At 39.8% G+C, this 24,928-nt stretch overlaps 1 protein-coding gene across 6 annotated transcripts in view; it reads left to right on the forward strand.

Moving 5' to 3' along the window:
- Positions 1–24,928, forward strand: part of GREB1L (GREB1 like retinoic acid receptor coactivator) — a 131,668-nt gene that overhangs the window by 44,040 nt on the left and 62,700 nt on the right. For all 6 annotated transcript variants that reach the window (XM_030228201.2, XM_030228204.2, XM_050971070.1 and 3 more), the window contains one exon: positions 12,155–12,258. The gene's annotated coding sequence lies outside the window, so the exon portion shown is untranslated. The remainder of the gene's footprint in view (positions 1–12,154; positions 12,259–24,928) is intronic.

A 24,928-nucleotide genomic window follows, 5' to 3' on the forward strand; every position in this document is an offset into this window, starting at 1 on the left:
TTTTTCTGTCTTGACAGATTAATGGCCATGAATGACACCTTGCAATAAAATCAGCATTCTGGCACAGTCCCTGTTGGCCCTTTTGTATTTGTAGGGCAGGAATCCCTGATCACCAGGTTGTTTTCTGTGCAAACACTGGGAGAATGCTGGGACCAACAAGGTTGAGCTGACCTTATGTGCTGGCCTGCTCACTGCCACTGACTGTCATGTTTCAAAGGTTAAACTAACTGTGGATGAAATGTAATCAGTAGTGCACTGGATCCTTTCCAGAGCTCACTGGAGGAGTGCAATAACCAGCATTGTTAGCTTTAGGAGAGCAGGAGACAGAGGTCATTACCTGTGTGCGTCTGAGCATGAGGAACCAACTGCCTTTCCTGCTACCTCCCACGTATGTTTATTCAAATCTTATCTGGAATTGTTATCCAGCTGGCCCCTGCTTTTCAAAAAAAATATGTCTGTTTATTCTTCATACACTAATTTTCGTCCTTCTGCTGCTTTCTCATAGTTTCCATGAGAAAAATGTGCTTCTCTCAAACCCTGTCATTAGATGGGATGAGAATTGATACTTGGGGAAGCAGAAAAGGCTGAAAGAAAGAATTGCTGTGTTTTTAGATGACAGCCAAACCTAGGCCAGGGTAAACCAGACACTGCTTTTAAGACAGACACATAATGCACCAGCAGAGGAAAATGATCATGGTAAATTTTCCCTCCTTCACTACTGGGTAGCAAGGTAAAGAGCTGGTAAAATAGGAAGCTGGCCAGGGACAGAGAGCGAGTGTGGGAGGAGGAGGCCAAACAGAAGCACTGAAGCAAAGATAGCATTTCTGAGAATTGATTTCCTGTTTCTTTCTATAGTCAACCACTCATTTTCCCCAACTCCCTGTCATTTGTGCAGTACTTTCAGTCCCCAGCATTCAGATCTGCGGCAGGAGTCTGTTCTCAGCATCAGATAAAAAGGCTTTCTGGAAGGCACCAGAAGCATATAGGATATGGTGAGGAAGTGCTGCTTGTTGTCACATTAGGAATTTCAAGGGTGACAGGCATTGAAGTCAGGTTTGTTTTTTGGTTTTTGGTTTTGGTTTTTTTTTTTTTATCTGAATAGCTTTTACAGGACCTATCCTCTGAAAATGCCTGTACAATAACAATAGATTTAAGTGAAGATCAAAAAATTGTCTTCCTTTTGAATCCTGTGGAAAGATTCATTTTCACTCCATCAAAGCATTTTGTTTTCTTTATAGATGGGGGTGTGGGTATGGCCTTGAAAACCAAATAATTTAGCAGAAATGGAGACTTTTCCCTTGAAAGAAGAGAGGGACAGATGGGGGACTTCCATTTCAGAGAAAATCAGAGCTGTAGAGAGGATTAGATTACCTTGATACATGTTTTGTTATGCACTTGTGATTATTGTATTATAATCAACTGGTGGCAGTATGAATGTCTTTTTCAGGATCTTTCTGTATGGGCTTTTCATTTTGAGCTAGTTTCTAAAGAAGCTGTGACAAAAATAGAGCCCTGTACCTGTTTGTAGGAAAGTCAGCTCCATTCAGAAAAGCTCAGTGTAAGTTGGTTATGGTGTTGTGAGAAGAAAATGCCATTAGCTCACCTTAATCAGACTCTCAGGTTTGTAATCACAAGCAGAGAGTGTTCCTTAGCACTGTTTTTATCTGTTGCCCCCTCCTGTACTTCAAAAGTAGAAGGATCTTTTTTTTATTCCTGGTCTTCATGAGATCTCTCTACTTCAGTGTGTGTGAGAGAGAGGACAATTTACTATTTACTTTTTTGTAAATAGTAAATTGTAAATTTACAATTTACTATTTACTTTCTATTTACTTTTCTTATTAAATTCTTATTTCTGAAAGGCCTTTTTTTTTTTTTTCCTGTGACCATTTTTTTGTTTCTCTTCATGTCAGAGCACTGAAGATGTGGAAGGACTGAGTAAAAGCACTAGCATCTGTCTTTTCCTTGTGAATGCAGAGCAGTGTTCTTTCCCAGTCCTGCAGCTTTCACATGTCTCTTTCTGTGTGCTAGATTTCTGTGTTAATTGTTCAAAGAGCAGCTTGATTTCTCTTCCCACCTTGAGGCAGAATGCTTCCAGAGCCTCTTCTGTAAATATTCCTGGACTTCTAGCATGGCAAGCAGTGTCTGGATTAGACATAATTTCTCTATGAATGGCACCTAGTCTACTGGGATAACTGTTCCAATGTCCAATATTTGTGGTTAGAATAGTGCTCAAGGAAGCTCTCCGGGCGTTGTGCAAGTCTTCATATGGAGAGCTTCTCAACAAGAGCACTTTTGATGTGAGAGAAGATGTGGACTCAAACTGCAGTCATAGAGGATGTACATCAGCATGAGCAGTGAAGATGCCCTGGTCTGTTTGTGGTTTTCCTATCAGGTCTATAAGGAACCCATCAATTTTTCTGTGTATGTGGGGGTCTTTCTAGAGACCTTTTGCCAGCTCTGAATGACTTTAGGAACAAGAAACCAGTTTCTTCTACCTCCCAGGTGTTCAGTCAGCTGTCCCATGGCATTCCCAGCTGGGGGAATACTTGTGAGTCAGGTGCTTGCCCCTATGTAGAAATAACTAGAATTCCTCAAAGAGAGGAAAGCTTTTAACATTAGCATTTTTAGGAAGGTCTGCTCATTCTCATTGTTTCTGCACAAGAAACAGCACATAAACAGCAAGCCTTGACAGAGGTTCTGTTTTTCTGGAGTATCTTAGTGATGGGAGAATTTGGGCAACACAACTTGAAATAAATAGCCTTGCTTGGAAAAGCCATTTGTAATTCAAATAGGGGGTCTGCTTGTATTAAAAGTTGTTTTTGTTGTATTTAAAGTTGTTGGGTTTTTTTTAATATTCTGATCTGCTTCTTTGCTTAGAGTACTGTGATATTTTATTAGAAAGATGCAGTGTAAAGTCACTAATCATAATCTAACTGTTCATGACTACCAAGCATGTTGTTTTCTCTTTGCAGAACAACTGCCTTAAAAGTGGATGATTTTAATTCAGACTGGCTGATTGCTATAAACAAAAGTTTCTTTGAATGGTGACAGGCTGAATCTCCTCAGTATAAGGGTTCAAGATGAGCCGGGTATACAACAGTATCTTGTGCTTCCCCTCCAACTAGATTTCTACAGCACACATGTGTGCACATTTTGGCCACAAATCATATTTCTTTTTGAAATCTCCTTTCTTCTTGACTCTGTTCTTCACACCTTTCACGTTTTCCTTATCTGGATTTATAAAGGCATGTTTGTGCCTGAGTGTTTTTTGGGTAAGAAGATATCTTTAAAAGAACAGTAAGAGCAGAGGGGCTTCTGCTGCTCTCTCTGGATGGGTCTTCTGCCCATCTACCTTTTTCTCTTGTGTCATGTATGTGGCAAAAATACTAGAAGCAGCATGGATACCATGGTAGCATTCCAGAGGAGAGTGATGTGGAACCAGGGAAAAACTGTATGTGTACAGAACCTACTCCATACCATTGGTCTTTTGGGCTTTGTTGGGTATGTTGGCTCAGATGTCCCCAGAGATGGCCATATTCTATAATTAGAGGCCTGCATTACATCTTTCCCCTTTCAGATGTGTTTCATGGCTGTGTGTTTTGAAAACTTCACCAAGTAGCAGAAGGTGTTTGCAAAGCTTTTTCTGACAAGCCTTTCACTGAGCCTCCATAGCAGGATTTCCAGGTCAGTGCATACCATATATTTGTGTCTGGACACAGCTGCAGGTTGTCCTTTTATGCTGTCCCCACCAGGCTCTGCTGAGATGTTTTTCTGGGTCTGTTTTCTCTGCATTTGTCACTGAGAGGAAGTTGGCTGTGGATAGATCTGCTACATATGTGGGATCCCATCCTTACTGATGCTAGCAGGTTTAGTTGCTGTATGTGTTCAAAACCCAGGGAAGAAATGTGGTGTTCCAGGAAGGCTTGTTCCCTCACCATGTGACAGCTTTCTGTGTCATGTGCTACCAGCTAGAGCAGAGAGCAAAGCCAGCAAGCTGAAATGTTCTCTGCGTACCTCAGTGTTCCTCAGAAATTTCTTCTAGCTCGTGAATATTTCATAGCAGGACAATTTACTGTCTTGTGAACAAAGAAAAAGACTTATTTTGGCCTTGAGTGTATAAGACAAAATTGTGGCAAATTTTCCAATTTTACCCTGGAAAGCTTTGACTTCTCTCTCTCTCTCTGGTGTCTGCATATTCTTACAGACTTTTGTGTTTGAGTTTTGCAGTTTGGTCCTTGTGGTTATAGTGTGCCTGGGCTTTTTTCAGGATAAAAATCCTGTTTTAAGCTTCTGTTAAGGAATATATGATTCTTTCCTGTGCTGACAGCAAGTGAGGCACACATGTGAGGAGATGGGGACTGGGGGGAGAAGGCAACCTTCTTGTGTAATTGTGTGAGAATATTGCAGTATGTGCATTTTCTGCAGGAGACTTTGAAATACAGATCAAACTGGTGAATCTGTTCCTCAAGCCTGGCCATACGTATTCAGTCTTCTAACTGAAATCTGTACAACAAATTTAAAAATCATTATTAGACCTTTAAAACGTCATAAAGATTCAAAGACAAAGAGCCCAGTTTGCCTTTTTTAATTATATGGCGTTCAAGGATGTGTTATTTCAGGAGCTTTTCCAAGACACCGCACTGTCACAGCTTCATTGCTTCAAATGTCACTTCAGGTAGGAGCAGTTTTCATAACTATGCAGTAAACTCGATGGTTTAATGGAAATGATTTCTTCATGTGTCAAAATGACCCCTTTGTTTCTCATTTTACTCTTTTGTTGCCTGCAGCTAATCTGGTTTTTGGGTTATCAGATCCAAGCATCTTACAATGCTGACTCTAGCAGGGCATTCAGCTGGAATGCTGCCTTTTGTTTACTGGTTTCACCAGGCCTCCAGTGCTTTCTTTGGTCATCTGGTGGCTCCACTAATGTGATTTGCACTCCCAGGCTCTGCAGGTAGTCATGGGCTTTTAAAGGGAATTAGAGGAAAGCCTGCCACCCTGGTTGCTAATGAATCCACAGGGTATTTCTTACTGGTGTTTTGTTTTTCCAGGTTCTTTTTTCTGTTTTATGGTATTTTTCTTCTGTCTTGGACTTCAGTTTCTAAAGTGGGTTTACCTGGCTGTGGTGTGGTGACATTCACTTTGCTTGAAATAGAAGTACCAAATCCTATTGGTCAGTGTGTCCATTTGGGGTTTTCTCAGGAGCTGTAAATAAGTATGGAAAAATAGATAGCTGCACAAATACTCAAAATTTCTTTAATACAATACATATGATACAAAGCTTGTTCTTGCTAATAGGGGGTGTGGTAAAAAGAGACAAACTTCCACCTTCATGAAAACTTTATTAAAATAACAAATGTTGGCTCTCATAGGGAAGCTGAAGTGTTTTGCTAATGAAGTGGCAGCTGGAGTGCTGAATTTTTGCAAGCACACCAGGAGAAGATGAAAGTTTATAAACACCCTCAGCAGTCTTACAAATACCAGCCAGTGAAGGACAAAGTCAAAAAAATATTCTATTACAGTTTTTACAGAAAAACAAGTTATACTGGAGAGGGTTTTTTAATATGAAAAGCATATGCACAAAAGAGGATATATTATTAAAACATCTTTTTTTCTGGAGCAAAGGAGAGTTTCAGACTCTGAGGAGTTAAGTTGAGTAGCATGTCAGATGCTGAGTAAGATGCCATTCCTTCTTATATCCACAACCTCTTACTTAAGTATCCTTGTGGATTTGAGTGGGGATTAATGGAGTGATTAGGGTTGGTTGGGGTTTTTTTCCCCCAGATTAGTCCTGCAGTTTTGTTAGGGCCAGTGTTTGGCTTGCACAAAAACAAGCACAATGTCAATGTTTTTGAAGCTTCACTCTAGTCTAATTAAGACTCAGCCTCCTGTGGCAGGATGTGCAATGTTTTTATATTTTCATAAAATGTTTTTCATCAATTTCTTTTGTTTTAGAATGGAAGAGAAAAAATCTGTGATAAAAGCAAAATCTGAATAAAACTTTGGGAATAAATGGGCCTCTTGCATGCAAAAATAGTTAATATTGAATCTGTTCTTATTGTTGTTCCCCTTGAGAGCAAGTCTATCTGTTTACCCAACTCTGAAGAGTTTAGACTGGTAGGAGTTGTGCCACTGATACATGGTTTATAGGGTTGGGTCTGAAGAGAAGAAGAAAGCTTTGGAAAAGTTGAAGTACACTAAACATGTTTCAGTGCCCTTGCTTTGTGCTCTTCCAAAGTGTCGGTGCTGTAGGGTTTATGTTTATATTATATGTGTGTGTTTATGGTTTTTAATGCACAAAGTGAATATCACAGCATTAAATTGTGTTCAAAGAATGTCACTATAGTTGTTGAATTGGTATTGGTATTGAATTGGTTTTAAAAAAAACCTGTAGAAATTTGGGTGCAGTGGTATTAATAGTGGACAAATAAAGCAAGAGTGTATTGATTGAGTTTTACTAGGCTGACAGCAGCACTGAAGGTCCTCATGATGCAGAAGTTTGTGACCCATGAAATCTCCATTTTCCTTCTATTGGTAATGTACCTTGAAGTACAGAAGCCTGGAAAATGCATCCTGGGTGACCTAACACATTGATTATCTATAAACAGAAAATTATTTGAACTTATTGCTAAAAATGTGTTTGGTACTAGTAAATATAAGGGATAGGCTTAAATGAGATTGTCAAACAAGTGTTCCATGAGCACAAATTCACTAAGGCAACAGCCAATCCTTACAGGGATGAATAAGATCTGCTATATTTTCCTTTAAAATGCTAATTTCAGATGCTTGGCCATTTTGCTGATTCAGCTTCCCCAGCTTGCATGCTGGTGACCAAAAATCAAAATTTCCCTTATAAATGGTACTTGTGTCTGATTGAAGGAAATAAAGGGCAGTAAGGCATTGAGCAGAGTTGTTTCTAAAAGGGGTAAGTGTCCAAGGTTCATGAAAAGAAGCCTGTAGCACACAGGCACACCAGCAGGCAGATTTTACAGCTCTGTCCAGAGCACAGAAAGGAGATAAATCATGGCCATCCCCCTCTCATTTTTGAAATGGTTCAATCCTGGGGTTTAGCTGAAGGACTTAAGGAGTTTTTGAAGTGCAAATAGACTGGTGAAGGGTAAACCTTTTCAGAGTTTCATTTAGATGGATTTTTTTTTTCTATGTGGATTTCTGGCACCAGCTGAGATCTGGAAAGCCACAGGATTGTTTTGTTTTTGATCAATCAAGCAAGCAGAACTTGCCATGGGGGTGTACATTCTCTGCATACATATTGATCCTATTGTGTTTAAAAGTAGTTAATTTAATCAGGGCTTTTTGAAACCTTCCCTGGTAAAAGTTGCATTAATGAAGCTGTCATTTCAAGGTCATGTTTCAGTGTCAATAACTTAACGGTAAGGACAGAAGTTACCTGTAAGTTTATTATCAATTTTTCATTCATTCCATGTTAAAATTGCATTGAATGAGAACTGATTTTGCATACATGCATGTAAAAATGTTCAGCTTCAACTGGAAAATGTGAGTCTCATGGAATGAGAGATTTTCAAAGCAGTCTAGAGTTATCAAACACATTAATACTGACAGTTCTGATACTGTTCACTGCTGTTTGGATCAGTACCCTTGGTCTACCCTATTCCATATGGAGTTTGGCTCTAGTAATCTATTTTACACCTTGTCTCTTCCAGCAAAATGGTTGTAATATCAGAGGTTTTTTTCAAGGCCCTTTCTAGTAGCTTTGACCTTTTAGTCACATTTTGTCTTGTTTAAAAGCAGCAGCATGCATAAGATGGATTGCATATTAATTATAAACACTTCCCTCTACTGTGATAAATATTTGGAGATAAAATGTGTAAGGGCTGGCTGCTTGATAAGATGCCCATTTGAGTGCAGAGTAAAGATTTTTAAAGGCAGGATACAGTTTACTACTCTTTCATCAATATCTGATGCCAAGATCTTCAAGTATTTTGGGTGAAAGCATTGTATATTTTCAAGCCTTTTTTCCTTGGGAGGATGTTACGTGCAGACTTCATTATTTGCTTCTTTGATTTATTTGGGTTGGAAGGAGCTTCAAAAAATTGTTCTGGACATGGTGACACAAGGTATAGTGGAGTTGGTGGGTTCAGATACCACAGCAGAATGTCCCAGTACGTTCCCCCCAGTACAGAGTCAATCCTCTCATTTCCTTTCTTCTTGGTAGTTGCAGCATGCCTTGAGCCCTGCCAGTTGCTGAGATATGAGGTGGTAAGCAGAGTCATGCATGAAACTTTTTCAATCATATACCAGTAATGATAGATTTCTGTAGGCTTTCCTGCTCATGTTTTTTCCAACTGAAGGGGATTTTATCAAAGATTTCCATGTCAGATCACTCAGTGGCTCAGAATGGGAGAGGAGCTCTGAAGGTGGTCTGAGGCCCAGAGCTGGGATCCTCTCTAGGAAGGACCAAAGTGGTTTTTAGTTTAATTTCTCTGTGTTGGGTGCCCATACTGCTATACTGTGGGAAAATGGTCTATATTTAAAAACTGTGTATCTGTAGATTACTTCTGCATTTATAGTCTGGTGGCTTGATGTGGTCTGCTATGAGAGCACAGCAGAAACATTCTACATCAGAATAGGGACCTAAAATCATAACTCATCACAAATTAATAAATATGGCTAAATACAATCAATAAATAAATCTTAAGAAGTCCATGTTATGATTTTTCCCTGCCTTTACACTGGAGAGATGTTTGGTTACCAGGCCCCCTATTTTATTTTACAGCTCTAACTTTACATTTGTACAGCTCACATGTTCTCAGTCTCATGGTGGTTATTTCATGAAGGGTTTGGAAGCTGAACATGAGATGCTGTTTCAAGCTTTGCTGAGAGACAGGATAATTCTTTGGATCTCACTGCAGAGAAGGAGTTCTCCACATTTGTGGTGCCACTTTGGCAAATATGTCACCAGGAGAAGCTAATATGACCTTTCTTTTTTTAAGTAATATTTTCTACCACCCAGGACTCTTCAAAAGTCCTGTTCCACTGACTGGATGGAGAATTCCGGGTGTGTTTCATATCAGCAGGTTTTAGCTCAGTCTAACAGGCATAGAGGGCAGATTTTTGTTTAGGAATGGGTATCACTCTATAGCTGGATATGTGAGTGTTGGCTGGAAAATCCATCATCCTAATTTAATTTTTTTTTTTAAGTGGTGCAGGCTCAAATGTCAAAACACTGAGGGGTTTTTACTTGCAGATTACAGATTTATCAAGCAGCTGTGACATTAAAGTAATCTTACTCTGGTTACAGCAGGCATTTTTCAAGGACACAGGCTTGCATGGTGATTCTGAATTCCTGTGGAATTCAACTGAGCAACAGCTGGTCTGTAGGATGTGTAGATTTTAACAAGGTAATGTCTGTGTTTTGGCAAAGGACTTGTGTGACCTTCTGCTGAAGCTGTTCCAAAGTGCCTTCTTCCTCCATTCAAGTCTGTAGGGGTCCTGAAACAGTATTTGTGTGAATTTCCTCCATTCTCTCTTCTCCTCTTGATTTTATCACAAGCTAATTCTACAAAATTCTTCAATGGGGTATTAGGTGGGGAAAGAAAAGAAAATAAAGAGGTCATCAACATCACTACAGCTTAGGGTGGAAAGAATACTCTTTTTGCTCGCAATTGTGTCAGATTCCTTTTCCCCACAGTTGTTGGTTGGGTTTTTTTTTTTTCACTTGAGAGAGGTTTATGGTGCTGTCTCTGCCAGGATAACCATGTCTCAGGGTTGAAGTTGTATTTCTCTGGGAGTTCCTAGAGGTGATGTTATCTTTTGTTCACTCAACAGTATGGTCATTCCTGAGAGCATCTGTCACTTTAGGCATTGTAAGATGGATGAGTCTCAAGTGAACTGCTGGTTGAAGCAAATGGTAAAAATAAGAAAAGACGTGGGGGTTGGGGGTCTTCAGAGGGGACAGACAAGGAAGCACTGTTAAAAATCAAAAGTAAACCAGACCATAGTGGAAGAAAGAGCCAAGATGTGGCTCACGTTAGCAGATCTCACAGGTCTTGGCAATGAAGATTGGTGGGTGATGAATTCTGAAGAGATCTTTTGCATCTTGGCAAAAATGCTGTTGATTTGTTTCCTATTTCATTTGCAAATAAGAGAGGATAAGAAGGAGATGACCTGAACATAGGATGAAAAACATTTTTTTTTGTCAGGTCATGTTATGTGGTCAGGACAAATTAATGTTGCCAATATTCAGGAAAAGGGTTAACAGTAGTTTGTGTGTCTTGAATATTGTGTGGTTATCTGTCAGTTCTGAGTGGGCACGTAACAGTATAAAAACCAAAGCAGCATATCAGCAGTTTAGCTTTTGGAAAAAAAAAATGGAAACTTAAAATTCATAGTTGATGGTATTTCAGAAGGTACTTAATATTTTTAAAAGAGGTAAGGTTCCCTACAGCATCTCTGATTTAGCTGTTACTAATTGAGTTAGACTTTTTTACAGAGAGAAAGTAGTGCAAAACCCCCTAAACCCCAAGGAAACTCCCTTGAATGCTCTGACAAGCAGATCTGCACCCCCCACCCCCAAGCTGAGCAAAGGTCTGTGTTTGCAAAAGCAGCCTGCAAAGGACAAAAGGCACTTACAGCCCAGTGTGTGTCAAGGTTTGGGAAGGGTCCAAGAGGGGATCTTGGCTTGAAAAATTATTTTGTCACACTGTTGGCATTGGTCCATAAGGGGAAGCACTGGTTGAAAGGCGAAGAAATTAAGATGATTAGAAGCTTTAAAGCTTCACAAATGGTGGAGTATCTCTCTTCTCAATGGATATAAATAATAGATGAAAGACTGAGAGTGACAACAAAGGCTCAGGGCCTTTAAGAGAATGTGTGCAGCCTGAATGGAGGTCTGTGGCCTAGGGCCAAAGGTCTTAGCTTTGAGTGTAATTAGAAGAAAATACAAAAATGTCATTACTAGCAGGTGAAACGTTCAGCACGTGTCTGAAAAATAGCAATTTCAGAGCCAGGAGCGGTTGGAATTGGATTACTGACGTTCTGCAGTCGCTGCAGGCTGTGCAGACCCTACAGTTTGGTCGGGGGCTGGTGTGTTATCCCGGGTGTCCCTGTGCGCCGGAGCCGCTGCCAGCGCGGCGGGGACGCGCCCAGGCGTGCGGGCAGCATCGCTGGTCCCTGGCAACAGAGTTGTCTAGTGCCTTTCTTCAGGGCACAGCCATCCTGCCCAAAACCTTTCCTGAGCCAGAGGTGAGGGTTACAGCTGCTCTCTTAAACAGGCTGATTTTTAGAATTGAGAGGAGGGGGAGGAAGATTTAAGGACATTAATTTTAAAAGCCGGAGCTTGAATTCGGGGTGTGCAGCTGAGTTCTGGTTTTGCCAGTGGGCCTGTGCCTGTAGTCCCAGCTCTGAGCCTTAAAATCCCATCCGTGAGCACCAGGGAAAATTCCTTTAAATCCTTTGGCAAAATATGGTCTGTTGCTATTGAGAAACCAAACCAGTTTGTCTGCCAAAGAAAGTCTTGTCAAAGTCCACTCAATGACAGCTTAATTTAAATCTGTTCCTGATGTTAATTGGTGTTCTGTACAGCCCTAGGTATTTTAGGAGTTAATTTTTTGCTTGCCTCTTGCTACACCATTTTTACCATTCCTTGGGATACTTCAGGTCTATCTTCTTTTATTAAGTGCAATTTCTATTAGTAATTTTTTCACTTCAGTATTTTCATGGAAAGCCATATAGGAGAGCAACCAGCTAAATCTGATTTAATTTTGAACATTGATCTACAGGGTAGATAACTGCTCACCCATTTAGTTTGTTTCTTTATAAATAGAAAGAAACTTTCTTTACAAAAGAAAGAATTACTTTTGCATTATCATGTATTTTTTAATGTTTCTACAACAGTTAACTTTATCATATTAATGTGATAAATTCCTAATCTGTCATATAGTGACTTCAGTGCAAAAAATGTGCAAAATCTGAGTTTGTACTTCTGGTAGAATATAGAGAAGTAACTGAGCACTTTCAACCAAGTATTCCTTTAAAGAAAAATGTGCTTTTTATAGTCATTGGCCCTCCTTTTTTCACCCTAGACCAGGTTTCCACAGGAAGGTTTTTTTGTCTTGTTATAAACTGTGTGCTGGCATGAGTAATTCTGATTTTTTCCTCCCTTTTTATTTTTCAGGTGCTCAGGAGTTTTAAACAACTTTGGAGCAAGGCTTCACAAACTCTTAGCTGCATCCTTTAATCATGACTGCATTTCAAATAGGTTGAAAGGAATCTGAGAAGGTACTGTGCTTGCCTTTCCTAACCGACAATACATTGTATGTTTGTGATCAGCTCCTCTGCTTTCATTTCCATTGACTGCATTTTAGGAGCTGTGTGGACTGTAAATAACGATTTTATTTTTGCTTCAGGCATGTAAAATGTCCAAGTTCTTAAAAAAAATCATGAAATCCAGATCATATAATCAAAAAGCCTTCAACAGAGGGCTGATTTGTGCTTCCATTTTTTTTCTTATATACCCACAATGAGGTCAGCTTCATTATTTAATGACACTTCCCTTGAAGCTGTAACAATCTTCTTCTGCTGTTTTACTTAGAGCCTCTGCAAATACCTAAGCAACTAGCTAAATACATGTTTTATGCACTTGGAGCGTGAATGTTTGTTTATTTGTCCTCTCAAAGGGTTTAAAACAAATGGGAAGAAGAATGCAGATCTTGGTAATGATTGGGGTAGATTTGTGCTTCCAACTGAGATTCTCACACATCTTTTTTTCCCTGGCTCCTGAGAGGGGGGAGGCTTGCCTCAGTACACAATATTGGGCTCCCATAGTTTCTTGTTGCATTTAAATAGCCAGTGTACCCAGAAGGCTGAAGATCTATTCCTGCTTTATGACCTGTTGTATCCCTGGGGGCAAGGGCAGCTCTGAGCGGAGCAAGGGGGTCACGGCCACAGCCCGGGCTCTGCGCTCGCTCGGGGGCTCCCAAAACCTGCCTGCAGCAGCATTCTGCTGGGCAACATCTGGAACGTGGCATAAATCTGGAAGAGGGGGGAACCTCCAGGATTTTGCTTCGCCAGGTGCCAGGAGGAAGCAACATTAGCCTTTTTGATGGGGGGGGAGGCAGATTCTGTGGCCCTGAAGTTAGGCTAAACAATTGCAGAGGTCAAAGGACAGCTGAGCGCGGTCAATGAGACACCCTGGGGTGTATTTTGTTACTTAGTAAAAGGAGCAGCATCCTAAAACCCTAAAGGATTCTCTTGAAAATCTGTGTTGTGAAAAGGTTTTATGAGTCTGATGGCAAAAAGTGCTGATTTAGCTGAGGAATGCTTGCTTTTGTCTAAATGAAAGGCTAATCCTTACCAAATGTTGGCAGCTATTATAGTGCAGTCAGTGCAGGTCTGAAAGGACAGTTAGAGTAGAAGTGTACTTTGGGATCCCAAATGTTTATCATTTTAACGGTTCTGTAACTGAAAAGATTTCTGAAACTTTCACCCTTTATCCTAAAATTTAAACCATGAACAAATTATATGAAAAAGTAATAAGTAACTCTTCATTTATAATTTAAAAACCTGTGTCTGCCTGCTTGTTCTGTATTCCCTGAAAAATTTGCTTTAGATTTTCAGGGTACTGCCTGGCTTAAAGTGTAACTTCCTTTAATCTGCTAACACTTATTAATTGGCCAAAAAAAAAAAAAAAGTGTGGGGTTTTTTTCTGGTCTTGAGTGATTTTTACTGTTCTTGTTTCACTGCTCAGGACAAAAAAATGAAGAATAGGTTTGGGGTAATTAATTCTATAATTTGTTTAGCATTATCTTTCTTTAAAAGGACAGTTTATTAACACTTAACATTTGTCATAGAAGCAGATAAGAAATCAATGTCAGAGCCAAGACCTTGTAAATAACCTGAAAGGAAATGTAATAATGGCCATCTTCACCACAGAGGTGGTGGGGGAAGGACTGGGCATGTGGCAGAAAAGGTTCAGTGCTTTTTGTTTTCCTTTGGAAGGGGGGGCTACTGCAAGGCATGACCCAGAGCCTCTGACTCGCTGGCCCTGCTGTCTTACACAAACACTCGTGGTTGTATTAGGAAGAAAAAGGTACTTGGGAGCCAGTGGTGGTGGTGTTTTTATAGTGACCAGCCTGGTGTTTCATCATGATCTGTAGAAGAACTCTGTAAGAGGAGCAAAAAAAGAATAAACTGCATAATTTTCAAGGTGGGGAGAAGTGAACAAAGAAGTTGACGAGTCGGTTTGGTTTATTTTTGAAAGAAACCTCCTTGCAAAATACAGCTCTTTGTAGAGTTTAATTTTTAAACTCTTCAGAAGTACTCCATGCAGATGCCTAGCATTGATTTATGTCAAGGTTAAGGCACCTTTAAACAAATAAAGTCGGGAATGGATAAACCTACTAAGATACAAATCGCCTATTAAACACAGAAGATGTTTGTACAGCATTCAGGTTGCCACAAAACTGACACATGTCCTGAAATTCTCCTGATAACCCCTTCTAAACTCATCAGGAAATGATGGCATGTGTTTGAGGGGTACACAAGGGAGCAGCCAGAGAGGACAGAGATGGAAGGTCAGGCTTTAGCTTTGACTTTCTAGGCTTCAGCTTCATGCTTTTGCAATAGGGTGATGGCAAATGAAGAAAGGATTAAGTGATTTTTTTATCAATGAGATTGTTCTGGCTTCTGCTGTAGGAATTCAATGAGAGGTCTGAGAGTATTTTCAGCTTTATCCCTACAGACAATGACTATCACATTTTACATATGTATCTCTGTGGAATTAAGCGCTATATCTGAATAATTAAACTCCTTAGAAGAGTGCATATTTGAGCTGTAATGCTTAATTTTGTTTGTAACTTCAGAATTGAACTACTCAGAGTACATAAAATAGGTTTAGATGTGTTATGATATGTTTTTTTCTCAACTACCGGAGAAAATTGTTCTGTGTTTATAAACTGTTTATTTAGCAGGGGTTTGGGCTTTTAAAATTTTTTTAAAGCAGATTTTAGCCCACAGTGAAAATTTTATGGATAGCATTTATATTCTACTGTGGCAACAGTCACAGAAAAATATTTTAAGTATTAGTTTCTTGAGTGTCAGGATTTACTGGAAGTTTTATATGCATGCCACCAAGAATGTGTAGAACCTCTAAATATTCTGTGTTGCTGGCTCATTAAACCATAACAGCAGCTTTGGGAATCAAGATTGCCTGTGCTGGCAAGCTTATGAGGCATGTATATTAAGTCCAGCCTGCAAACATCATTAAGATTTTGGGGAGAAAAGTACAGAAGCGTATCTAATGCCTCCAACAAGTCAAATATTTTATTACAATATTTTTTCATGTAAGAAATAGCCCCCCCCCCCATTTATCATAGTGGTTGATGAGTTGCACTACAGAACAATACAAGCATTAGATAAAGAAAATTATTTCCTTCTCATCTTTAGTGTTAATAGTATGTGATTTGAATTTTTGGATTTCTGTTTTGAGTAAAGATAAAGGTGGGGTTTTTTTCCTAATGGCATTGTATAAATGTCATTTGTGGACATTTATCCCACAAACAACTTTTGAGATTCCTAAGTATCTAGAAAGGTAGCTTGAATGTCAAAACTCTTCTTTTTTAGCCATGTGCCTGGATATGGTGTTCAAGTGTTGTTCTGTTGATTGCCTGTTTCTTGCAAATTTCATCCTAACTAAAATCTGGGATATTTCAGATGGACCCAACAGTGATGTGCATCTTTGATCTCAAACAGGGTTGCCTCTGGTAATTTTGGAGATTCTGGTCAGAACTTTGTTTATTTTAGAGAAGAATTTGTGGTACTCTGGGGAGGGGAGAAAGTAGAGTCAGCTTTGACACATGACAAACATATGTTGTGGAAAAGGAAGAACTCTGCAAAGCACTCTGCACATGGAAGTTCATTTCCACTAAAATTATCTATGAGAACTTTGGACACAGTTTCCCACCAGCAGGGAAGTTGAAAATAGTGTCTGAATGATATTAAATTGACATTACTTGTGGATTTAAGCTGATTGTTACGGTTTTGACCTCTAGAAGGTTTTCTTGTCTGTTCAGAGCATTGTTTTCTGCACAGAAATGGCCATGAAAGCAGCTGGCTTTGCTGTCTTGGTCTTTTCTTGTCTCTGCTGAAAATGGGCTGAAAGTGGCTGCAGAAATGTTAGATGTGCCTCTCTATCTCGTGACTACATGGGAGCTTCAGATAAGAAAAATCTTGTTTGTTCTGTTCTAAGACATATTTTGAGTCCAAAAGAGCAGAAGCATGATTATTTTGACTTATTTGAAAATGGTACTTTTGGAAGAGCTGTGCAGGAACGTGCTCTGAGGAAACTTGACAAACATTTTGACACAAGGCTCTGCGAAAGAAGAGGGGCTCATTTCCACCTTTGCTGGTTCCTTTTTAGGGATGACTAAGCCTTGTAAAACCGAGGAGAACTCTTGTTCAGGCTTGCCTGTTTTCAAACTGGGCTCTAGAGAGAAAAACAGTCCTTTTTCAGAGGATGTGAGGAACCAACAGCTTACCTAACCTTCTACCCAAGTGCATTAGTGAAGTCTACTTTAATTACTTAAGGCTGACTTTATTTCTTCTCAATTAAATTTTATTGTAAAATCTAGAAATCTGTGTTAGGGTTTCTTTCAATAATCTATCTGAAGAGGGAGAGGAACAAAACTTGATGGTGCTTTTGGCAGAATTTTGCACTTTACAAGTGAAGAAGGGGGAAATGCCATGTGTGAGTCACTTGGATGCAGAGTGTTACCCTTTATACAGAGTCAGAGACACGTTCTGGCTGCACAGACTTTTTCTTTTTCTTTTTTCTTTTATTTTATTGGTAACCCTGACATTACTTTCAAGTTGCATATTTGAAGAAGTGCCATGGTACATCTCCAGCTCTGCCAACTTCATGGGGGAAAAAAGTTTGCTTGCAGCAAAGGAAAGGTTGAAGTCAACAAAGTTTTACTCCAGAGCTTTATTTTTAGCCTGTTGCAGCTGTCAGAAACCAGAACATGGATCAGATAAGATGAATATGGTGGAAAAAGAAAGTATTAAGTGGGTATTTGTGAAGAATTGGGTCAACTTTGTTTGGAAAGTTTTAGAGCAAATGTAATCTGTATTACCATTATGGCTATTATTCAGAAAGTTTTATTTTTATTAGTGTCAGTTTGTATGTGTTTTGAGAACTGAGAAGTTTCAGAACCACTAATGTCTCTGTGAAATGAATAGAGATTTGTTTATATTGCTTGGCAATAAAAATATATTTTCCTCTCTTATTTAGCAGCACTTTCACATAAGAAAACTGAAAAAAAAAAGGAAAGAAAAGAACATGGGGAAAACCACTTCTATTGTAGATATACATATCTAAAATTATCTTTATTAAGGATTTTTTTTAATGCTGTGCAATCTGATGTTGAGATGTGTCAAAATGGATTACATTTTAGCTTCTATTTTCTGTATCTTAATAGGGATTTTTTTTTGCTGTTTCCTATCAAGTAGTGTCATCTTGGTGAGCAGGCTTTAAAAATGTCAAGCATAAGTTCCTATGCAAATGGTACCTTCTGCCTACAATAAATAATTAGCATAAGCTGAGATGTTTAAAACTTAATATTTTGCAGCCCAGTGGCCTAAGGATTTACAATAGTTTACATACATAAATAAATAATACATAAATGAATGCTAAGCCATAATGCACAGTCCTACTCCATAGTCCTAGTGAAGGCAGCCCCTGGCAGGGGGATATGTAGAGCACTGAGTTCTGAAAGCAGATCCGGAGAGCTGGTGTAGAGACAACTTGCAGGGAAAAAATGAAACACAAACAAGCTGAGCAACCTCAGTGCATGGAAATTACTTCAATATCATTAGCTTCATATGGGGGTCTTTGCTAGTCCAGTTGTGTTGAAGAGCTGGTCCTCAAACTCGATAGATAAGGCATTCAAAGTATGCCTGGGGTTGTAGGTGAAGTGCTCAGCTTCCAGATGCCCAGTCCTAAAGTGCTTAATAGATGATCATTCCTCTCATTTTCACAAGCAATGCCAGCTGAGATGCCATTGTGATTGCTTCTTTTTATGGCATTACATGGCTCTTCTGAAACATTGGGGACTTTGCCTTTCAATTTCTCAGGATAGAAGCAACTGGAAAAATAAAAACCCAAACAAAAATACAAACAAAAATTTAATTCATTAAAGTCAGCAATTAGTGATAATTGCCAGCATTAAAATTGCTGACAAGCACAGACTTGTGTTTATTTGGAAAGAACATTTACTGAGCTTCCCAGTTATAGAATTTTTTTTTAATGGTGGAATATCAGACAGTGTTCTCTTGAAATGAACATTAAATCATAATTAGAAACAAAGCTTTAAATTAATGGGTGCATATGAGAATATAATTTACTTCATAGATTTTTGTAAACTACATAAATAGATTTTATATCTCTGATGCTTCTGAATAGTTTGTTTTAATTGGTAATTACTAAATATAGTTGTTAGCTAATAACTTACAATAAGATCTGTGTATTAACAGAATATATGTTGTTAGTGAATGACTAAACACTTATATATATGAAAAGTATATAAAAATAACAAGGTTCAATTAAAATATATTGGCTTTGGGAGCAGTTACTGATTTTGAATACATTATTTGAGGAACAAATTTGTACTTATTTTATTATGTTAATTGCTTTCAAACTATATTAATTTTATCTGCTGTGTTATTAAGAGTGGTAGCTAAATGAATTCAAAGAATCATAGAATGGGTTGAGTTGGAAGGGACCTTCAAGACCATCTAGTTCCAACCCCAGAGCCTCACCACCCTCACAGTGAAGGATTTCTTCCTAATACTTACTGCAAATCTCTATTCTTTCAGCTTAAAGCCATTTCCCCTTGTTCTATCACTCCTTGCCCTTGTCAGAAGTCCCTCTCCAGCTTTCTCCTAGGCACTGAAGGTCTGCCTGGAGCAGCTTCTTCTCCGGGCTGAACAGCCTCAACTCTTACAGCCTCTTCTCACAGAAGAGGTGCTCCAGCCCTCTAATCATATTCAGGGCCCTCCTCTGGACCTGCTCCATCATTCTCAGTATGATGGAGACCCCGGAGCTGGATGCAGCACTGCAGATGGGCTCTCACCAGAGCAGAGCAGAGCAGGGGGATGTGGCTGGCCTTTGGGGCTGCAGGTGCACGTGGCTGGGTCGTGTTGCTCTTCTTGTCAACCAACTCCCCCAAGTCCTTCTCCTCAGGGCTGCTCTCAATCCATTCCCCATCCAGCCTGGGGTTGTCCCAAGCCATGTGCAGAACCTTCATCAAGTTTTCATGTGACTGCTTCTCAAGCCTGTGACATCCCTCAGCATGGGATCCCTTCCCACCACTCTCACCCCACTGGACAAGATAACCAAATTTTCAGGCACAATTTGTCCTCAGTGAAGCTGTGTTGGCTGTCACCAGTCACCTCCTTGTTTTCCATGTGCTTTAGCAGAGTTTCCAGGAGTATCTGCTCCATGATCTTGCTGGGCATGGAGCTGATTCAAACTAAAGTGCCTGACTGTGAGAACACACCAGGTTCTTAGAAGAATAAATACATGCACTTCATGTCTGCTACTAATTGCAAAATCAAAATTGCACTGCAAAAATATGCCTTGATCCTATAGCTAGGATTAAGCATCATTGCTGATTTGGTTGTATTGCACTGGCATTGATAATGTGGTTAATAGTCCTGTTGATTTAGGACAGAAAGCATAAGTGGGGAAAGCTGTGTATGAGCATGCATGTTTTAAGGAAGCAGGCTGAGGTTTTCAAAAGTGCTCCTTGGTGATTTATTGCTGTCATCCCTACCACGACTGTGTGAGCATATACTCCTTTTAAAACAATGAAGTCTTTTAACCTAAATTTCAAAATCAAAAGCGATGTTTGTATGTTGATAACCCTTTTTTTCCCACCTGAAGGTTTTTCTTTTGAAAGAGAAGTGTATCCCTTTTGTTAAGGGTGCATAGTAATGTTCCTTTTCCTATGTATACTGTGAAAGGTCCCTGCAGCATAAAAGGATTTGCTCCATCTTCTACTAATTTATTTAGAAAACCCTACAAAACCTCCACAGTAACTTACCTGCTCATTTCATAACCATTTGAAAGGACTCCAAAAGCTTTGCAGTCAGAGCAGGCTAAATCCACATAATTAACTCCTGAAAGCTTTTATATGTTTTCCTTCATCTGCTTATTACATCTGTTTTTTAGGGAATGGCATCAAATGAAGCTTGGGACATGCTTAATCTTAAATCACCTCAGTCCTCACTAGAGGAATGTGCTGGTGCACTGGCTGCACTAGTTTTTCTCTCACTGTGTTATAAGATTTTTAACCTATCTAGAATGCAGCATTTTTTCCCTGAGTGGGAGCCATAACCTGGAGAAAAGTAAAGCCAGTGCTATTTTGTAAAACTTGACTTGAGCTCAGCTTGCAGTGACTTCTGTACCATTGTGCCTCTCAGTGTACTCTGTGTTTGATCGTGGTTGTAAACTGCTCTTTCTGTGCACGGCTCAGTAGATAACACTGTTAAAAAGAACTAAAGAAACATTTCAGACTTGAGGTAAAAGAGATGAGATGGGGTTTCAGTGGCTATTTTTTGGTGCTCTTCCTTTGCCACCCTCAATGTCACATCACTGCTGGTTTATCCTGTAAAGCTGAAAACTCCCAGGTCACTGAATTTCTAAAACTGCAATTCAGACCTAATTTTTGCTTTAAATCACTTGGGAGTGATTTGAAGTTCATTCATGTAAGTTCAACTTAGTAACACCATCCTGCATCCAGGTGTTAATTTTACCTTTAGTACGTTTATTGTTTTGTGAGCTGTTCCTGAGGACTGCAGGAATAGTCTTGGGGTGGAAGGGATGGAGCAGTAAGGGCATAGTAGTCTCCATATTAAGACCACTTGTGATTTTCTTTCTGTTTGATGTTGTGGGGAAACAGCTACCCTCTTCCACCATCCTGCATTTGGCTGTGAAATGTATGCATTTTTCTGTCTCTGTGCAAGGAATTGTCCAAATCCCAGATAATCTGATGCAATACTCCAAGTACAGATACCATTAATTGAGCAATAAGAGAAAGAACCTTGTCAAGAAAAAATTATGGGTTCTTGATCCTTCCCATTACTTTTACACAGTAAAACAGTGGCAACATTGGACTGAATGACGAGACTCTAAATGGGTATTGGATGCAAACAGTATTTTCTTAAAAATAAAATTAAAGATGAAAGGAAACTGCACAGGAAAGAGGGTAAATCCAAACTAATAATTCATTTCTCTTGAAAGACATTGTGAATGAGTTACTTCTGTCACTTGCTATATAAGATTGTAAGCTCTTTTACAGTTGAGTTTGAATATCCCTAATGAAGACAAAACAGGGTGAGAATCTCAAAGCCTTGAAAAGACTGTGAGAGGGAAAAAAAGGGATCTTACAGTGGTTATGAATTAAGGCTTCTACTCCACCTTACAACCTTGTTTTGAGTCACACATAAATCTTCCTCACTGAATGCTACAGTCAATGCTGTGCAGAGACTTTTGACTTTGAAGTCTGCACTTCTAATGAGTGTATATATTTGTTATTGTCATTATTACCTGACATTCTTTCTGCTCTATGCATGTTCAGGGTACATCCTAGTGATGCTCTAATGGGAAAAAATAATACTCTCAGAACATGACTAAGAGTGATGTAAACAATCAGAAACACAAGCTGTACCTGAAACAACCAGCTCAGTTTTTCTGCAGCACAAATAGATGCCTGGTCTCTTTTTGCCTGAGATAACCCTTTGAGATACAGAAGCTGTGCTGGGCCTGGCAATGCCTTTGTGGAGGAACTTGCTTTCTTTTCCTTTGAAGAGAAACTTCTCTGTGGGGTAGGCCAGATCAGAAGCCAGATTATGTGTTTTGGAGAACACAATTACATTATTAGGTTAAACACAAAGTAAGGACTTGATAGAGCTGACTTAATGGAGGGTGTTTGCATCAGATTCATCATTCGCTATCAGGTAATTGTGAAATTGCTTTAAGCCATAACAACAACACTCACCCCCTCCCTCATCCTCCCATTCGGTTCCTCTCCTTTAAAGTCTCTGGGGTCATGACCCACCTGGAGGCCAAATATGTGGTATCTGGTGTAGTGAATGATCTGATTATATTTTTACTAGCAGAGCCTTCAACTCAATGTGCAGTTCTTGCTCCCAAGAGTTATTGAGTCATGATCCACTTTTCAGAGTGACTTTTTTTTTTTTTGGGGGGGGGGTTTGTTTGTTTCTTTGTTGGTGTTTTGTTTGTTTTTTTAACGTAAAGAAGCATAGCCACCTATGCTTCTTTACATTAAAAGAAGCACACATTTTTCTGTCTAAAAATGGGTAGTGGTTACTGTACATACACACTGCTGGACCTGGGCTCTGGTTTTTCTCAAGCATCCCATGTGATGGTGATGTTTCTGCACAGATCTTTTGAAACCTGGGTGACCACATTGAACAGGGCTTGAATTGGCAAGGCCTTTTTGTAAGTTCAGCTTCTGGCTTTGAAAGAGTGATTAGAATTTCCCTGAGTCCTTCACCACACAGAGAAGTGATGCAGTGTTAAAATCAATTCTCTTTGAGATTTTGCTTTTGTTAATTCCATTTCTGTCTGCTTTGATAGAAGCTCGTGGTAATTGTAGTTTTGCTTTCCACAATGAATGCCCACATTAATTGTTTTATTTAAAGCTATAACAATAATCCTCCTTTACCTGTGGTCAGGTTAGAGGAATTTCACAATTTTCTTGTTCATGAGTCTTTGTAAGGAGACAGATGGAAATGTGAGGGCTGCTTTCCATCTCTGTTTTAATGCAGCTCTCACTCCAGCAAATGTCATGGGTAATCCTCTAGTTCAGTGATGGGCCACTGCACAGGAGACTTGAAGTGGGTTTAGGAAATTTGCCTTGAAGAAGCACAGCAGCAATGGAGGTGTGCTGGGTGGTGCTTTAGCATCTGAATCTTTTCAAAAAAGGCTGAAGAGTGATAGAGCCTGGAAGTGGGGGTGATCTAAATTTTAGGAAATTCCCCAATTATTTAATGTTTTCTTTCAGATTTAATTTTGAAATTATTCAATTCTGATAATGTCTTCTAATCCCCACAGTAAGTTTTAAGGAAATTAAATAAAATTCATCTGTGTACAGTGGAAAAGTTGGTGAGGTAGAGGAGAAGCCTCAGAAGGAGTGTTGCCAAATTTGGCCTCCTTCCTTGGTAGAGTGGTGGGGAAGGAAAAAGTATAGCAGCTAAATACACAAACATTTTGCACATACTAACATTTTGTAGTTACATTTTGAGGTCTACATTCTGCTGACCTCAAAAGGTTTCCAAGAGAAGCAGGCAACTTAAGAATTACACTGGTATCCAACCAATGGTGCAAGTAAAAGGAAAGATGAGGGCTGGAATACTGAATTAGAGGTGTGCAGATTGCTCATTGCTGGGAATCTAACCAGCTCTGTGCCAACTACAGTTAGTGTGCAGGTAGATATGGAAATGATTATTTACCCTCTCACCAAAACTCCTGCCCACTGGAAACCTCTCGGTGCCCACAGGTGGGTTCCAGCAGAGTTCCATGCCATGTGACTGGGCATAGAACAATGGACACAAGGGTGAGCCCTGATGTGCCAGAGTTGGCAGCAAAAGACAGGTTTGTGAGATCAGGGAGGAGCTCCTGAGTCAAGTCCAGCTCTGTTTTCCAGTCACTGTGTCAGATCAGCTCAGATGAACTCAACAATGGAATGTCTTTCCCACATCCTCCTGAGCTCACTGATGCATCAGATGGGCAGAATCTTAAGAAAACCTTGTCTTAATTTCACTATAGAAAGCAAGAGGGGTTGGTTTGTTTTATTTTTACCAAATGACCTCTTATATGAATGTTGGATAGACATATTATTTGGGTAACTTTTTAAACAATGAACATTATTTTAGTTATGTTAAATCATTTGCCTTGGTCATATTTAAATGCAGATATGGCAGATACGTGGCTCAATATGAGAAATTATCTTTGGTTTGGTTGGTTGGTTTTTTGGTTTTTTTTTTGCCTCCCTTTAAATTCCATCAATTTATTTTTCCTCAGGCTCTGCTGCCTCCTCAAGCCCCCTCAGCACACTGGGAGTCCCTTTAAAGCACGTTCTCCTGTCTCCTCTGCTGCTGCTGAGGTGTGCTCCCATTTACCCTGTGAGGAGGAAAATTAACCATTTCCTAATTGCACCGGACATTTAGGGCTAGAACTAAGTGCAGACACACTAAGGAGTTACTCCCTTGAATGGATGCTCCTGGCTTTTGGGGAGGCTGGATCAAGCACACCTGACCCAGGCAGTAGCTCACTGCTGGAGGGTCTTGCCACCTCCTCTCCCCTCCCCAGCTCTATTGAGCTCCAAATGAGGCCCAGCTGCCCTAATGGCCTCAGGCAGTGTTAGGAAATCAGCTGGCCCGTGCTGTTCTCCAGGAGTCACAGCTTCCTCAACCTGTGGCCACTCTGCCCCGACACCTCTGCCTGCCCCATCTGGCCCGGGCACATCCCTGCATCCCTGGCACTCCTTCCTCCTGCTCTGCTCCCCCGCTGCAGGGACCAGAACGCACACAAGCTGTGCTTCCTGAGCTTTTCTTTGCTTGGCATTTCCACCAGCAATCTTGTTTTCTCTTGGCAGGCTGGAAACATCCTCTGGTAATGTTAACCATTAGCCATTTCTCTGGTAAGTCTGTGGCAGTCTCCATCCACAGGCAAGTCTCCTTGTATAGATGCCAGGGAAGCAAATCAAGTTGCCAGCATTTTTGCTCTGTGTGTGCTGTCCTTTATTAATAGCTTCCCATCAAAATTAAAATAGTTGTCATCGATTTTATACAACAGGTGGCTTCTAGAAAACATGGAGAATGAATGGACTTCATGCAGATGCTGTGCTGTGGGAATTGCAAATTTTCT

Source organism: Serinus canaria, chromosome 2, assembly GCF_022539315.1.
Source record: "Serinus canaria isolate serCan28SL12 chromosome 2, serCan2020, whole genome shotgun sequence".
In the NCBI taxonomy this organism is placed as follows: domain Eukaryota; kingdom Metazoa; phylum Chordata; class Aves; order Passeriformes; family Fringillidae; genus Serinus; species Serinus canaria.